General features: G+C 43.4%; 1 pseudogene; it reads right to left on the bottom strand.

The window, feature by feature from the left end:
- LOC125341338 overlaps positions 1-18,671 on the bottom strand; it is a 32,643-nt pseudogene that overhangs the window by 8,656 nt on the left and 5,316 nt on the right.

Raw genomic sequence — 18,671 nt, 5'->3', positions numbered from 1 at the left:
ATCATAATCTGAGGAGAAAAGTAAAGGAAATCTCCTCTGTTTATCGGAGGAGGAAGGAGAGGGCTGTCCAACAAAGTGTGAACGTGTTAAAGGTATAGAAAGTCTCTGTCAGTCTTTTGAATCCCAAGGTGGGGGGAGGGAAAGATACTGAGGATTTTCAGCTTTTTCCTATCATACAAGATGAAGGCAACTGGCAGTATGGTATTTTAAATTCTACGGAATTGAAAGAAATTAAGACTTCCACTGCTCCATATGAGGCAACTGTTCCATTTACCTTATCCCTGATTGATAATTTGGCCAGACAGTCATTATGTCCAGGGGATTGGAAGACAATTGCTCATACCTACCTCAATGGGGAAGATTATTTGTTATGGAAGGCAGAAAGGATGAATAGGTCTGAACACGTGGCAATATACAATGACTGCACCAACATCCCTGTATCCTATGACATGCTGTATCCTATGATGAGCAGGTGAATATTCTGTTATTCAGCAACAGAATAATTACCAGAAATTGCCTGTGGGCAAATTCATGAATGTTCAGTCAAAGCATGGAGGAAGCTTTCTACTTTCGGGGATAAGACTGAGGAGTTGTCTAAGATCACAGGGGTCAGAGACTGAGGAGTTGTCTAAGATCAGACAGGGGCCAGATGAGGCTTTTCAAGACTTTATTTCCCACTTTCTTAAGGCTGTTGGCTGAATTGTAGCTGATGGAGAAGCTGGCACAATCCTGATTCGACAACTAGCTTTTGAAAATGCGAATTCTGCATGCCAGGTAGCAATTAGGCCCTGAAAGAAAACAGGGACCTTAGAGGATTATATGCACCTCTGTGCTGAGACTGGCCCTTCCTATGTGCAGGGAGTGACTCTGGCCCCCGCCCTTCGGGGGATCCCACCTCACCATATGCATAAGTAGATTTGGACTTGAAAGGGAAAAGGGAATGGCCCTGGTAGGAGGAGGTGTTTCCAGTTTTGCCAAGAAGGGCACTTTGCGAAGGCATGCCCTTAAAACGCAATACATAGGGTCCAAACCCCAGGTATTTGTCCCCACTGCTATAGGGGAAAACATTGGGCAAATGAATGTCACTCTAAAACAGACAAGGTTGGGAGGTCTCTGCAGAGAAATGGGATGATGGGCCAGCTGTGGGTTCCCACAAAAAAAGTGGCAGCCATGGGGACTCCCCTTTCTTGCAGCAAGTCCTTGCCAATACTTAAGAAGGAGACCACTGGGAGCATGGATTTAGATTTAAAAACAGCAGAGAGAGTGTATCTGGAGGGAGATCTTCCTCCAGTCGCCATCCGCACAGGGGTCTAGGAGCCTTTGCCTCCCAGGACAGTAGGGTTAATATTGAGCAGGTCCAGCTGGACTATCAAAGGATTGATTGTCTACCCAGGTGTATTGAATAATGATTATACAGGAGAAATTAAAATCATAGCTGGACTGGAAAGAGGAACCTGCTTGTTCCTGCATATACTCCCATTGCTCAATCAATTTTACTTCCTTTAGTTCCTCTTTGTAATGAGTCTCTTCAACATAACCAGGGAAATAGAGGCATTGGCTCCACAAATAAGGCCTTTTGGCTTCAGAGAATTGGACAGGAGTGACCAGAATTCAAACTTTACATAGAAGGGAAGTTTTTACAGGCCTACATGACACCGGAGCTGATGTTTTTGTTATATCAGTTCTACATGGGGCCCCTCCTGGCCAAAAGAGGATAGCTACACCATGTCGCACGTTATAGGCATGTCCAAAGTTACTCAAAAAAGTCCTGTGATGCTATAGTGGCTAAGCAAGGAGGGTCATTCAGGCACTTTTCAACCCTTTGTTCTGCCTGATCTCCCAGTAAATCTGTGTGGCCATGATGCGCTATATCAGATGGGTGCTTACATCCACAGTCCCAGCCCAGTTGTTACTCAACAAATGCTAAATCAAGGATATGATGGGATGTCAGGTCTGGGACCGCAAGGGAAAGGAAGGTTAGAACATTACCAGCCTGTTGCAAACCCAAACAGACAAGGCTTGGGTTTTCTACAGGGCCACTGATAAGGGAAGCTTTACATGCATAACCTATATACTGGAAAACCTCAACACCTGTATGGGTAGATCAGTGGCCCTTACTTAAGGAAAAACTTGAAGCTGCTAAGGCTAGAGAATTTATTAAGCCTTCTATTAGTTCCTGGAATGGAGGCTGAGATCTGAGACTCCAGGTTCAAAGCCAACCAGGACAGAAAAGATTGTGAGAGTCTTATCTCCAATTAATCAGCAAAATATCTGGAAGTGGAGCTGTCACTCAAAGTAGCAGAGCACCAGCCTTCAGTGAAAAAGCTGAGAAAGAGCTTGAGGCCCTGAGTTCAAGTCCCTTTACATTCTCCCCCAGTTAGTCATTCACAAAAATCAAATTTTTACACATGTCAATCTATGATACAGTTCCAGTGAAAGAATCTTAGCTTTGCTTTGTACTTTCTATTCATTTAAATATTTCCCACTCCTTTGGGGATTTAAGAATGATTTGCTCACATAATAGCAAAACCTCCCATTACATATAATATATATATAATGCCTATGTATATTATATAAAAAAAAACCTTGTAATTTTACATTCTATCAAGCTAATTACCGTATTGACTCCTTCCACTTGCATTTGGTAAAAGGAAGCAGAAAAAATAAGTTATTGTACCCCATAAAATACCCTGTGGATTATTTGTCAATGATAAAGCAACTTAGTGATGAATTGTCATTTTCTAACAGAAAACTCTCTCCTGTGTGCTTACAAATAAAAGTTGTGATAAGTACTCAGCTGGTGTTTCTATTGGCTCCCAATTAGTCATAGTTAGCATTAAAGCACCACTTTTTTACTTTTAATTTTGGTTTATGTTTTTAATACACTTTTATTGTTATTATTAAAGAGGTGTACAGCAGCTCAGGGGTTGTACTCAGAACGATGAGATTTGAGGATCACGGATCAAAGCCCACCCAGGCAGAAAAGTCTATGAGACACATCCCCAATTTAACCAGCAAATACCTGGAAGTGGTCATCCTTGAGAGAAAAGGCTAAGAGAAAACATCTAGGCCCTGAGTTCAAGTCCCATCACCTACACAAAAATACTAAAGGAAAAATATATTTATATGTAATTTTGAGTCTCTGGGTCATTGGGGCATACAAATAAATGCTGAGACTGCATATTAAATACAATGTCATGAATAAAATCATCAACAATTTCCAGTCTCCCTTACAGAGACTTGGTTGCTGAGAGAGATACTTTCAACACATGTACTATTTGCATAAACATTTTCTTGGACAAATATGCTTTTGATTTTGTTTAAATGAGTGTTTTTAACCTGAGTAATTTTCCTAATGTTTGTCTACCAGAAAGAAATATAAAAAGCATCTTTAGGTAGCTTTTGTCTTGTGAGAGTAATTTCTATTCACACAGACAGAACAGTCGAAGTATAGCTAGAGCTCACTAAATAGACTTTTGAGCATGATGATAATGAACAATTAGCTAGCAATTAATCTTAATGGTTTGTTGTAGATGATAGAATAGAAGCATCATGTAATTATGTGTAAACATTCTACATCATTAATAATACAACTTACCAGCACCTTTTAATGCCAGAGAAGCAAATTCATTTAGCAAGTGATCTCAGAGAGCCAAAGCAAAGCACCACGAAGGCAGCCTCCCAACCCAGATTTTCCTAATTAGTTACCTTGTGCACTTTCTTTTCCACTCTACTCACTGTGTGTGTGTGTGTGTGTGTGTGTGTGTGTGTGTGTGTGTGTGTGTGAACTTAGGGCCCAAGCACTTTCTCTTAGTTGTATTACTCAAGGCTGGCACTCTACCATTTGAGCTATACGTCTACTTCTGTCATTTTGGTGGTTCATTGGAGATAAGAGGCTCCAGGACTTTTCTACCCAGACTGGCTTCAAGCCTTGATCCTCAGATCTCATCCTCCCGAGTAGCTGGGCTGACAGGCAAGAGCCACTCAGACTCTGTATGTTCTAACTTAGAACTATGTTATGCCTTCAAGATTCTCTACCAGGAGATCTCTAGTATGGAGATCCATCTTTCCTTGCCCTTCATTCTTGAAAGGGGAAAGAGAGGAGGGAAGGTAGGAGAGAAGGGAGGGAAGAAGGAAGGAAGGAAGGGAGGGAGGAAGAGAAATGAAGAAATCTATATAAAGTAACGGATAGAAATGAATATTGAAATGAGCATTACACCCCCAGACTATAAAGATCTATCTATGGCATATATGTGTATATATATATATATATATATAATATTACAATATTATACAAATTGAAAATACAATTGAAATACAATTGAAATCTGAAGCAGTGCTCTTTTTGTAGACTGAAAAAAAATTTAGAAAATTATATTCCCTTAGAACTATGAATCATCCTCTATTGTCCAACAGGTGGAGTTGCTTGGAGGCATGTTCATTTTATTTCTTAAAAAAAAAATTTTTTTGTTTTTTCATTTCAGCTAGTCAGTAGTGTGCTTTTTGGGTGTTTGTTTTTTGGGGTTTTTTGGAGGGGTAGAGGTTGGGGTTTTGGATTTTGTTGTTGTTTAGCAAGATTGTTTAGATATTTCACTGTTGGTGTTGGGACCTTTTCAGGGAACACATCCAGACCCCCACATAAAAGACCTGGTACCTGTGCTTCCACATCACGGAAGCAGGCTGCTAGTCATGAGAGGCCACACACAAGGTTCAGAACTACCTCATAATCAGGAAGAGTTTGAGTATGCCGGTGATGCTGGTGCAGCCCAGGATGCCCCTGTACACCCAAGTCCTGCTGAGAGGCTCCACTGAGGAAAATTTGGACTGACAGGCATCCGGTGTGCTCTCCCAGGTAAACTGGGAAAGCTGGGAATGATGATGGGCCTAGAAAGCCAGAGCCAGCAGACTCACGGAACTCAACAAGAAGTATAGAAGCTGCAAGTCATCAGAAGACAATGGGTCTGGGAATGTGGCTTAGTGGTAGAGTGCTTGCCTAGTATGCATGTAAGCCTTGGGTTTGATTCCTCAGTACCACAGAAACTGAAAAAGCCAAAGTGGCACTGGGACTCATGTGGTAGAACTCAAGAAGCTAAGAAGCTCAGGGAGAGTGCCTAGGCATTGAGTTCAAATCACAGGATGGGCAAAAAAAAGAAAAAAGAGAAATCAGAAGACAAAAGAAAAGAATGTGGGATGCTCATTTTCAAAGCTCATTAGTAAACTCTGCTCATTTTTCTGTCTCAGGAAATTTTCATAAATTTTTGTTGTTGTTGGTCACGGGGCATGAACTCAGGGCCTGAGCACTGTCCCTGAGCTTTTCTGCTCAAGGCTAATGCTGTGCCACATTGAGCCACAGCTCCACTTCTGGTTTTCAGGTGGTTCATTGGAGATAAGAACCTCAAGGGCTTTCATGCCTGGGCTGGCTTCAAACCACAATCCTCATATCTCAATATCCTGAGTAGCTAGGATTACAGGCATGGGCCACCAGCACCTACCAAGTATTTTTGTTGTTTGTTGTTGTTGTTTTAATGAAAGGACAGTATCCCTTAATAACATATAGCTATCCAAAACATAGAGATATTCTTATGAGTTTTTTGTTTTTGTTTTTTTGTGGGTTTTTTTGGCCAGTCCTGGGCCTTGGACTCAGAGCCTGAGCACTGTTCCTGGCCTGTTTTTGCTCAAGGCTAGTACTCTGCCACTTGAGCCACAGCGCCACTTCTGGCTGTTTTCTGTATATGTGGTGCTGGGGAATCGAACCTAGGGCTTCATGTATACGAGGCAAACACTCTTGCCACTAGGCCACATTCCCAGCCCATCTTATGTGTTTTATTTTACTTTTTGTATGTGTAGAAGTATGTGTGACTATGTCAATGTTAGTTTTGAGACTTGAACTTAGAGTTTGAGTGCTGTCTCTGAGCATTTTTGCACAAGGCTGGTGCTCTACTACTTGAGCCACAGCAGAACTTCTGTTTTTCTGGTGATTTATTGGAGGCAAAGATTCTCATGGACTTTCCTGTCTAGGCTGGCTTCAAAGTGGAGTCCTCAGATCTCAGCTGACTGAGTATCTACGATTACAGGCGTGAGCCACTGGTATTGTCCGTGGCTGCTCATTTAAATGGTGCTTCTTAACTATGCAGGAAGGCACTCTAAGCACAGAGCCAAGCCAGACCTGTGAGCAGTGAATGGGAGCACATGGCACGGGTGGGTCTCCCACGTGGTGACTCAGCTTCTTGGACAAGCACCAGATGAATGGAAGGAAGGGGCAGAATCAAGTTGCTTATCTAGTTCAGGTTATAAGTAGATTCTTGATCCACTCATGGCATGTGGATTCCCTTTCCCAGAGAGTACCTTACTTTTCTTTCATCATTTCTAAGTCTTCTGACAACCACGTGCTTGCTGATTTTGAATTCCCGATTTAAAAAAATCAACTTAACGAACTGAGTAAGTGTGTCTTGCTGGGACAGAGGCACAGGCATAGTTGCCCTGAGCTTATGCAACCTGAGTGGCTCTAATTGGTGCCTGCCTGCCTTTGGCTCCCATGGTCCTGGCTTGGGGGAAGAGGAGAGGTCTGCTTCAAATTATTTACTCTATAAAGAATGTGCCTGGGAAGGGAAGAGGGAGGGAGGGAGGAGAGCTATCTGCACATGAAGCCACATTTCTGAAGACCCAGGAATGCAGGGCCACAGGCACAGGCAAAAGCCACAGCCAAATCAGCCTGCCAAGCCTGGTGGTAGAGGCCAAGTAGAAAGCAAGGAAGTGTTGGTGACATCCAGGAGCTAGCCTAAGAGACAGTGTGTGTGTGTGTGTGTGTGTGTGTGTGTGTGTGTGTGTGTGTGCAGTCTGCAAGGAGAATATCCTGATTGCCTGTCCCGTTCATCTGAGCTCACACCTGTAATCCAAGCTCTCTGTGCAAGACACTGAGATCTAAGGTCCTGGTTCAGAGCTAGTGGGCAGAAAAGGTCCTGCTAAATTTTATCTCGAATTAACCCTCAAAATGCTGAAGTGGAAGGGGTATGGCTCAAGTTGTGGAGCACCCACAGTAAGTGAAAAAACTGAGTGAGAGTGTAAGGCCCTGAGTTCAAGCCCTTGCAATAGCACAAAATGAAAAGAAAAGAAAAGAAAGGAAAAGGTAGGGGAGGGGAAAGGAAACTAAAGGGAGAGGAAGGGGAAGGGGAGGGGGAGAAGAAAAGAAAAGAAGGGATTGCATTTAGGCTTAGGGTGTAGCTCAGGTGGTAGAGCTTGGCCTAATGAGCCTGAGGTCCCAAGTTCAAGCCCCACTACTTTCAGTAAATAAATAAGTAGGCAAAGAAATACCTGCTATTAAGAAATGCTGAATTCAAATCTTGGTGCCAGCAGGCAGTGGGAGGGAGAAGGAAGGAAGGGAAAAAGAAAGATGGAAGGAAGGAAGGAAGGAAAGAAGGAAGGAAGGAAGAGACTATTGAGGTAATGGTTTTAAATAGGATCAATGAAAGACAACAATGCCTGTCCAATCTTGTTTTTACCTGTCTGTCTTTTTTACAATGTATGTCATATAAAGAGATATGCTAGGTCCTAAATTCTGCATTCTGTAGACAGATTCATGTTCTTATTATTATCATTACCATTGTTTGCAGTTAGAGGGTGAAGTCTGAATTCTGGTGAAGTCGAAAGTTAATACCGGGTCAGTATGCTTGAGGAATGCTAAAGCTGTTTCTGGATGCAGCCCCGTACCTGTACCTGTGTATCTGTAGCAATGCATTCTGGGCTGGAAATAAAAGACAGAAGATGCAAGGCTAGAATCTTGAGATTTACCTACATATTAGGGTCTTCTTTTCCTTCCTTTTCATTATGTCTTTGCTAGGAGGCAGCACACTAAATATTCTCTGAGAAAGGATATTGGTGCTTCTTGCTCTCTGTGACATATGTATTTATATTCTGGTCTTGTGGCATTTGCACCATCTCTAATTTATTTTTTCTCTTCTCTTGGTTGGAGGTGGGATTGCTTGACAGGGCTGTGTGAGGAATACAGATTTACTCTGTCAAATGCTTTTAAGTACCTCCCTCTTCCTTCAAGCTGTACTTTTTATTTGCCAATATGAGGTGTGCCTCTATTTTTGTAAATTTATCAGCTCTTAGCTTTGTATTTAAAGTGATTGGTTCATGCTGAGCTCCTGCCTATCATTCCAGCTACTCAGGAGGCTGAGATCTGAGGACTGTGATTCAAAGCCAGCCCAGGCAGAAAAGCATCTAAGACTCTTCTCTCCAATGAACTAACAGAAAGCCAGAATCGGAGCTTGTGGCTTACGTTGTAGAGCACCAGCCTTGACAAAAACAAAGGGACAGAGTCCAGGACCAGCCCCTACCAACCTCCCTCCCTCAAAAAAATTCTTGATTTCAATCAGTAGAAGAATAGGATCAATTTTATTTTATCAGGGTTTTTCTTTCTTTCTTTTTTTTTTTGAGCACCACCCCCCTCCCGCAAACAGTATTCTATCTAGATCTGCTTAATTTTATTTTTATCAAAACTTGCCAGAACAAAACTGGTTCAACACATGCAACAAACTAAAACTAGATCCTTATATATCACCCTGCACCAAAATCAATTCCAAATGGATTAAAGACCTCGAAATCAAAACAGACACCCTGAAAACACTAAAGGAAGGAGTAGGAGAAACACTTGGGCTCCTTGGCACAGGATGGAACTTCCTTAACAAAGACCCAGAAAGGCTACAAATCAAAGAAAGGTTGGACAAATGGGACTGCATCAAACTGTAGAGCTTCTGCACGGCAAAGGACATAGCTCGCAAGATAAACAGAAAGCCCACAGACTGGGAGAAGATCTTTACCGGCCATTCAACGGACAAAAGCCTCATATCTAAAATATATGCAGAGCTAAAAAAATTACCTTCTTCCAAAACAAAACCACAAAGAACCAATAGCCCCCTCATCAAGTGGGCTAAAGACTTACAAAGAGATTTCTCTGATGAGGAAATGAGAGTGGCCAAGAGACATATGAAAAAATGCTCTACATCACTGGCCATAAAAGAAATGCAAATCAAAACAACATTGAGATTCCATTTCACCCCAGTAAGAATGTCCTATATCAAGAAAACTAACAATAACAATTGTTGGAGGGCATGTGGCCAAAAGGGTACCCTACTTCATTGTTGGTGGGAATGTAAACTGGTTCCGCCACTCTGGCAAGCAGTATGGAGATTCCTCAGAAGGCTAAATATAGAACTCCCTTATGACCCAGAAGCCCCACTTTTGGGTATCTATCCAAAAGACCACAAACAAAATCGCAGTAATGCCACCAGCACAACAATGTTCATCGCAGCACAATTTGTCATAGCGAGAATCTGGAACCAACCCAGATGCCCCTCAGTAGACGAATGGATCAGGAAAATGTGGTACATATACACAATGGAATTTTATGCCTCTATCAGAAAGAATGACATTGTCCCATTTGTAAGGAAATGGAAGGACTTGGAAAAAGTTATACTAAGTGAAGTGAGCCAGACCCAAAGAAAGATGGACTCTGTGGTCTCCCTTATTGGGAATAATTAGTACAGGTTTAGGCAAGTCATAGCAGAGCATCACAAGGCCCAATAGCTATACCCATATGAACACATAAGATGATGCTAAGTGAAATGAACTCCATGTTATGGAAACGATTGTTATATCACAGTTGTAACTACTTTCAACGTCCCATGTATATATGTAGCTTCTATTATTGATGATGTTCTTGTATCACCTTCCTGTGGTTGTACCTACACTATCTCTGTAATCTTATCTGAGTATATTGGAAACCGTGTATACTGGTATTGGATGCAGGAAATTGAAAGGGAATACCAAATTTGACAGACACAGGGTAAAAAAAGACTAACAACTACAAAAGCAATACTTGCAAAACTGTTTGGTGTAAGTGAACTGAACACCTCCGGGGGGGGGGGGGGAGGAGGGAAAGGGGGAGGAGGGAGGGGGTATGAGGGACAAGGTAACAAACAGTACAAGAAATGTATCCAATGCCTAACGTATGAAACTGTAACCTCTCTGCACATCAGTTTGATAATAAAAATTTGAAAAAAAAAAAACTTGCCAGAAGGTGCCATCTGTATGTGAAATGAAAACAAGCTCTTCTGAAATATAAGTGTTTCCACTCTGAAATTAGCACAGAATTTCCCTCTTTTCTGCTGCCTCTTAAGATCGTGGTTCAAAGCCAGACCAGGAAGACAAATCAGAGAGACTTTTTTTTTGCCAGTTCTTGGGGCTTGAACTCAGGGCCTGAGCAGTGTCCTGGCTTCTTTTTGCTCAAGGCTAGCACTCTACCTCTTGAGCCACAGCGCCACTCTGGCCTTTTCTGTTTATGTGTTGCTCAGGAATCGAACCCAGGGCTTCATGCATGTTAGGCAAGCACTCTATCACTAAACCACATTCCCAGCCCCCAGAGAGACTCTTCATAATTCAACTAACCAGCAAAATCTAGAGTGGTAGCTCAAGTAGAAGAGTACCAGCCTTGAGCAGAAAAGCTAAGAGGGTGCAAGGCCCTGGATTCAAGCCCCAGCACTGGCACAAGAAAAACAAACACCAAATGAAAGAGTTCCCTTCCTTTTTATTTCTTTCCAATTTTTTAGTCGTCAAGGATTTTTCCCTCTCAATATGTTGACAGTCACTGAAATAATGCAAATACCCAGTGTATCTTAATGAAAACAGGCTTTCTTGCCTGGGCTGGCTCTGAACCTTGATCCTTCAGATCTCAGCCTCCTCAGTAGCTGGGATGACAGGCTTGAGCCCCTGGCACGTGGTTAGAATTTTTTTTTAATTCTTTATTATTTTATACATATATCTCATCTTTGTGGAATTCAAGGGAATGGCGGATTTAGTTGACCTTTATAATGTAATAACACACGATGTGTGTTTTGCATGTATATGTGTCCATGGTTATTCTGTATTCTATTTGCTTTCTCTGTGTGTACATACACACACACACACACACACACACAATGTATACAGTTGTATTATTTTGGTAAGACTGGGCTTTGAACTCTGGGTCTCTGGCTTGCTAGACAGGTGCTATACCATTTTAGCCATGCCCCCACCAGCCCTTTTGGCATATTTTTAGAGTGGAGGCAATGTTGCCAACAAGTACAGATTGGCTTCAGTGAGAATGTTCTAGGGCCTCTCCAACTGTTGGGTTTCTCCACTATGTTTTTTTCAGCCCCAACGGGCATGCTAATTTTTCAGAGCAGTAATTTTGTTTGGGAAAGCACCAGGGTTTGAATCCAGGGCCCTGCTCCGTGCTTGTTCTGCTGGTCCTGTACCTCCAACATGAATTTGTGTGTGTGTGTGTGTGTGTGTGTGTGTGTGTGTGTGTGTGTGTGTGTGTGAACTAGTCTTTCAGACTTTTCTGTCTGGGATGACTTTGAACCTCACTCCTTGGGATGGCAACCTCCTGAGTAGCTAGGATTACAGTGTGTGCTCACACCAGCACCTGTTGCCACCTCTTGCTTTTCCTCTTCCGGATAAAAGGTCATGCCCCTGGCGGCCTGGGCTTCCTTTATGGCTAATGGCTCAGCATGGGGATGGAAGTGTGGCCTGAGTTTATTTCTTCCAGGTCTCTGATCTGAGGGGAGCCCTCTTTTCTCCTTAAAAAAGTGGGACCCCTTTATGCTGGCCCCCCTGGAATTGCCGTTTATGGCAGTTCCAGTGGGCAGAGGCAAAAAGAGAAAGAAGAAGAAAAAAAAAACTAATAGAAATAATTGTGTGAGCATGGGGGTGTGTGCGTAGTAAGGCTAATGGCTCCTGATGAGATTTCATTCCCCCATCATTTCCATCACCACAGCTCCGTTATCTCCCCCTAGACCTCATTGTTGGGGCTACCCGCCAGCCAGATGAGGCGATTTTGGGGGCCCCACAGGGGCCTTTGAGTTCCATTAAACAAAGTAGCAAGTGGAAAACGTCCATCATGGTGCCCAGCTCTTTGATTTTGACTGTTTGATATCCATGCCTCATATGTTCCTTTGCTGAGAGAAGGCCCCTCCCTCATCTGATCCTACCCCCAAATAAGCCATCCAATAGCCAATGCCAGAGACAGGCCTAGGAAAGCAGGGGAGGGCAATGCTGGGGTGGGCACGGAGCCCCCATTCAGAGAAAGTCTCTAAAACAGCAGAGGACTGGTGGGGGGGGGCATGGGGAGCAAAATGTGTGACCACCATGCACTCAAGGAACACCACAGGACCAGGGAACAGTCATCAGGATTGTGTGTGTATACAATACAAAATAAGTTATATATATATATAACTTATATATATAATGTTACGTATATATGTAATATATGTATATATTATGTATGTTTATGAATATATTACATAGGATAGAAAAATATATCTGATGCATAGTTCAATTGTATAGTATACATTGTATTATACATGTTACATATTATACCTAATATGTGTATTACATGTTATATGTACTATATTTTATATATATCTTGTACATATATAATTACACACAGTGCTGGCTGGTGAGGGTGGGCTGGGATGGCATTTTCAGTGTTTTGCAGGAGCCCCAGGAGAGCATGGTGGGGAATGGCATCGTGGTTGGCAGAGACTCGAACCTGCACCTGCTGCCTGAGCAAGGTAAAGCACCCATTGCATATGCCAGTGCCGTCTCCATGTCATTTCCTGTAACCTCTGGCTTTACTCCACCTCCCTGGCCACAAGTGGAGCTGTGACTCAAGGGGTCTAGCAAAAATCCCAGTGAGAATGAGAGGTTCCGAGTTCAAGTACCAGGAGTCTTCACCAACAGAGTGAGCCTGCCATGCTGTCCCTACAGGATCAGAGTTCTGAGGGGTGGATATGGACACCCCCAGGAGATACATGGGTCCCTCCCCTAACCCTTTGCTGCCCTTTCACCCAAACCCCCAAATTTTATTTTATTTTATAATTTAAAAGAATTGCCAGTCATGGGTGTTGAACTCAGGGCCTGAGCTTCTTTTGCTCAAGATAGTGCTCTAGCACTTGAGCCGCAGCACCACCACTTCTGGCTTTTTCTCTGTCTGTGGTGCTGAGGAATTGAACCCATGGCTTTACTAAGCCACATGCCCAGGCATGATGGTGACATTTTTATAACTCATTTACAGCTGTTGAAAGGTTACTTAGGACTGGCCTTCATGGGCAAGAGGCTTACATTTGAATTTTAGACATCTCCATGTGGAGTGAATTGTGAAAGCCTGGAGAATTTGGGAGGTAACTACATCTATCTATCTATCTATCTATCTATCTATCTATCTATCTATCTATATCACAGAGTAGTGATCTAGCACTCCCATTTTGAATCAAGTTTATTTTTAAAGCTCTAAAATGTAAGATTTATCCACTTACAGAAATGATTCACTACCAGGTGGCTGGTGGCTTATTCCTGTCATCCCATCTTCTGAGGAGGCTGAGATCTGAGGATCATGGTTCAAGGGCAGCCTGCACAGCAAAGTCTGTGAGACTCATCTCCAGTGAACCACCAGAAAACTGAAAGTGGCACTGTGGTTCAAATGGTAGCACTAGCCATGAGTGGAAGAGCTCAGGGACAGCACCCAGGCCCTGAGTTCAAGCCCCATGACTGACAAAAAAAGAAGTGGAGGTGTGGCTCAAGTGGTAGAGCACCAGCCTTGAGCAGAAAAAGCCAAATGAGAATGTGATGTCCTGTACTCAAGCTCCACCACCAACATGCACAAATAAGAAGGAAAAAGAAAGTAGTGATTAGCAAATGATAAGAAGATTGCCATAAAAGCATCAAATTATGAGCTATGACCTACTCTCTGGGTGCTATAAATGGCAGAATAAATCATGAGCCATGTATTTCCCATTTTGTCCACATTTTCCAACATATTGAGTGTTTCTGAACATTAGGGTTTGCCTTGTCTCACTTGAAATAATTCTCTTTTGCTCTGTGCCATGCTTCAAAGATTTCCTGTCATAGAGGTTGTGTTTTGTGTAGTCATTTGGGAAATTATTGTAATTACATGATATACAAGGAAGTTACCATACCATAAGTCTGGTAATGAATACATTTATTTTTTGATAATGTCACCTCTTCCCCTGCTTTCCTTTGGTCTTAATATAGCAAACCTTTGGTGAATTACAGAAAACTTGGCGTGTTCTTGAAAATAACGTGTTGAGGCCCTGCGCCTCTGGCTCATGCTTGTCACCCCAGCTACTCAGGAGGGTGAGATCTGGAGGATGGAAACCAGCCTGGGCAGAAAAGTTTTTTTCCAATGATATCAGCAAAAGGCCGCATGTGGAGCTGTGCTCAAGTGGGAAAGCACTAGCCTTGCCCCTCCAAATTAAAGAAATTTAAAACAGCTGGAGAACAGTGCCCTGGCCCTGAGTTTGAGTTCAAGGGCCAAAAGGCACTGGTGTTGAAGCTGTGTTTTGGTTGCCCTCTTGTGGTGATAGAGTGAAAGTGCAACATCATTGTGGTTTGATAGTGAAGATGCACCAGCGCATGTGCCATGACAGCCTGAACCTAGATGGCCCTCGCCCAGTGAACTTGGAGAATCACTGCCATTTGCTCGCAGGGAGGCCTGGGCCTAGGGCGCCCCCAGTGCTGACAGGGCATCCATGACCCCAGGCTCAAGTCTCAACAGAACCCCATGTGTCATCCCCCATCACCTCGCCTTGCCTAACCGACTAGTGGAGGCCCCAGCCTTCATCCAGGAAAGGCCCTGGAGCAAGTTGACCTGATTAAAATGACCAAATCCTGCTGGGCACAGTGGCTCCCACCTGTCATCCTAGCTTCTCAGCAGGCTGAGGGATGACGATTAGGGTTCGAAGCCAGGACAGGGCAGGAAAGCCTATGAGATTCTTATCTCCAATGAACCACCCAGAAAAAGGCAGGAAGTGGACCTGTGGCTCAAGTGGTAGAGCACCAGCCTTCAGAACATAGAGGCTCAAGGAGAGCACCCAGGCCCTGAGTTCAAGCCCCAGGACTGACAAAAAAAAAAAAAGAAAACTATGTGAGCTGTGATCAGTGAGATCCTCTTTCCCCCTCCTCCTTCCTTCTCTTTCTTTCTCCCTCTTCCGCTTGTGATAGGGCTTGAACTCAAGATCTCCTTATGGATTTTTTGGTCAAGGCTGGTGCTCTGCCACTTGAGCCACACCTCCGCTTCTGGCTTTGTGCTGCTCATTTAGAGCTAGAGACTCTCATAATATTGTCTATCTGGGCTGGGCTGGACCTGGGATCCTCAGTCCTGTTCCTTTGGTTCTATGGAATTTGTGCAGTCACATCTGGAGGTTTGGTGTTAGTTTGATCTCATTAATTATCAGCCAACTCTGCTCATTTCCTTTGTTTCTGTCAGATTTACTTGCTGTCTGTATTTTAGATGTCTAAGGGGACGTTCATGGGGTTGACTATTATTATTATTATTATTTTGCCACTCCGAGGACTTCAACTCGGGGCCTGGGCACTGTCCCTCGGCCTCATTTTGACCAAGGCTGGCCCTTTACCACTTGTGCCACATTTCCATTTCTGATTTTTGGTGCTTCATTGGAGATAAGAGTCTCATGGACTTTCCTGCCTGCCCTAGGCTGGCTTTGAACCACGATCCTCTAGATTTCTGCCTCCTAAATAGATGTGATGACAGACGTGAGCCACAAATGCAGGTTTTGAGTGAGCAGCTTTGATAATGGTGTTTGGCTTTTTAAAATGTTTGTTTGTTTTGGTACAATACCTGCCAAATTATCCTGCCTATGGCTCCCTGAGGCCATTGCCATAGAGCCTTGTCTGAAATCCTGTTACCCACCCAATAAGCACTCATCTCCTGTGGTAATGAACTTGCTTCCCCTGGTAGCCTCATGAAATGCACTGAATAATGCCCCCATGGGGTATGGCTGAAAATTTGATTGGAACCCTAAAATGTAGTCAGTCCTGGGGGCTTGAACTCAGGGCATGGGCCCTGTCCCTGAGCTTCTTTTACTCATGGATAGTGCTCTACTGCTTGAGGTACATCTTCAGCACACATCTTTGAGGGGCCGGGTTGGTGTGAAGGCTGTAGGTTTCTCTGTGCTGTGACTCCTGGAATTTGCATCCTATTGTTATGCCTAAGTCGTGAGATGACCACCAAGAAGACCACCGAGAGCCAGACATTCCAAAATGCAAAAGCAAGGCTTTATTCAAGCGGGCCACAGCTCGAGCCTCGTCCTACACTCCGACGCAGCTGAGGTTAGGAGGAAGCACCCTGCTGAGATTTCACAGAGCTTAAAAAGGCAAAAAGCTAAAGTTATAGCAATCAGGTATTCAAGCAAGATTAGTATACGGGTACAAATCTGATTGGCTCAGGCTCCAGGCATTCCGGGGCAGATAGAGTTAAGCATTCCCAGGCAGTTAGAATTAAGTAGGAAGTTTCCTGACTAGCTGGGCCCTAATAAGCTTGTTCTGCTAGCCAGAATAATTGGTGGCCTGGGTTTGCTCACAGGGCTGCTTACCTCAGGTTCACGTGGTAAAGTGGAGCCTGACTTCAAAATGGTTTTAGTCTGGCTCTTCATTTTCCCCCTTTTCTCTTTGGTACCTTGGGAGCTAATCATGGCTCCCTTCTGTCCATTTCAAGGGCTTGCATGTCTAGGGGATGATATAGAGATAAGGCATGGGCCAATAGGGCCCAAAGTAGTAACCAAAGGGCCTGTCACCATTTCTCACAAGTACTGTCTCTGTACCTCTGTTTTGCGTGCCTCTAGTTTATCCTGCCTCATCTTCCCAAAAACAACTCTGGTCCCTTGGTTTTAAAGGGGGGCTGACAGGTGAAGATCATCCATCTTCTGTAACTTTTTCAGGCTGACTCAGGGGCGTTGACCTTATCTAGCCAGGAACCTGTAACCTTAGTCTACTTTACCAAGGGACTGCAGGATTACTTCAAACTGGAAATTACATTCAACATTTAACTTTCAGCTATACAGACTTCTTTTTGAGCTACAGCAGTGTACCCTTTTACTATTAGTTGTATAATGTTTACGGTCCAAATGTCAGCAACAAAATAATAATACATAGAATTGTAAACTTCTCAGCTGTGCTCTAAGGGTTGGGTGGCTACATCCGTATTCCTTCTTGCTTGCATGGGACTTTACAGGACTCCTGCTCATCACATTCAGGAAGTCGCTTATTCAGGTTCAGGTCCAAGTGATCTGGCACACCCCAGTTGTTTGTGGCCAGATCACATAAGTAAGTCTGGCCACCAGGTTCCTAAGGGGGCTTCCTTAGTTGCTAAAATAAGGGGGTCACCCCACTTTGGAGTGAGATGACAAAATAATTGGAAAGGCTGTTGAGGGTTAGCATCAACATTAGCCAGGGTAGCAAGAAAAGAAGACAAAAAGAAAATTACAACAATATTCAGTTTAACTTTCTTTCCTGAGGTGCAGACAACGTGGCTGAGTTGGATGTTTGGAGACCTCCCATGTTCCACTACGGTAGTCTTTGTCCAGGGCAAAGGGGTCAGCTGGCCTGGCATGGGAGCAATGGACCCAAGTGAAAGTATTGCAAAGAGTCGATGATTTTTCGCTATTTTCTCAAAGAAACAGCTTTTACTTTTATTTATTTGTTGGATGGTCTTTCTATTCTCAATTGCATTTATCTCTGCTTTCATCTTTGCAATATTTCTCCTCCTATGTTGGACTCGGGTAACTGCAACCGTAGTCCGGACATGGAGGATGCAGAGGCAAGTGGACCAATGCACACTTTATTTCAGGAGGGCCAGGGTTTATATAGGGTTAAAAATCAATTCACAACTTCAAGGGTAAAAATTAATACAGCAAGATATCCATTTCAATACAAAGCTAAGGCTGTTGCTACTACGAAGGAGGAAACTATTACAAAAGTTTTCACCACTACAAAGGATGTCTTCTAAAAAGATTGGCTACTAAAAAGGGCTGAGCTGCTACAAAGAACTGAGCTACTACAAAGATTGTTGATATCAAAACAGAGTATTAAACCAGTCAAGGCAGAACTCTATCACCTAGCTACCTGGAGACTAATTATCTTTGACCTTGACTTCTCTATTTACTGTGAAAAGACTTCCCTGGAGCAGCTGGGCAAACAAATCTCCCCAGGGAGGCTCTATCCTGGGGGGAAAAGTCTCATGACAAAGGTGGCTTCCTTTGGTCATCAAACACAGGAGATTCTTTAATGCAGATTTTTACCCATGGGTCTATTAGTTTGCTAATAAGGCATCAGAACTTCTGTGCTGAGGCTAAGTCTCCCACCAGTCAGAGCAGTTAGAGGAGTTATTCTCTCACACTCATAGTCGTTTTAGATTCAATTTTTTTCTTGTTTCTCTAGGTGGTTTAACTGCATCATGAGGTTATTCACCTGATCTGATTCCATTCTTTTAATATGTGAGCTGAGGGCAATGATCTTGCCACTCAGTACTGCCTTTGCTTTATCCCAAAGGTTTCTTAGTGATGTATTTTCATTGACATTGTGATTTATGAGCTCATTAATTACATCTTTAATTTGCTCTGTGACCCAAATTTTAGGTAGTAATTGTTAGGTTTTTAAAGTAGGTAACCGGTAAAGGAGAACGCCACGCGGTATTCAGGCAGGAAAGAAAGTTTATTACCGAACTGCAGGCCTGTGGCCGAGATGATCCATGGCCAGAGAGGCAGGAGAGACCCCCCACCCAGCCCTACCTTATATCTAAGGCAGGGGCAAGG

This window comes from Perognathus longimembris, chromosome 24 (genome assembly GCF_023159225.1).
Source record: "Perognathus longimembris pacificus isolate PPM17 chromosome 24, ASM2315922v1, whole genome shotgun sequence".
NCBI classification, from domain to species: Eukaryota; Metazoa; Chordata; class Mammalia; order Rodentia; family Heteromyidae; genus Perognathus; species Perognathus longimembris.
This window is presented reverse-complemented; position numbering and strand designations above follow the sequence as displayed.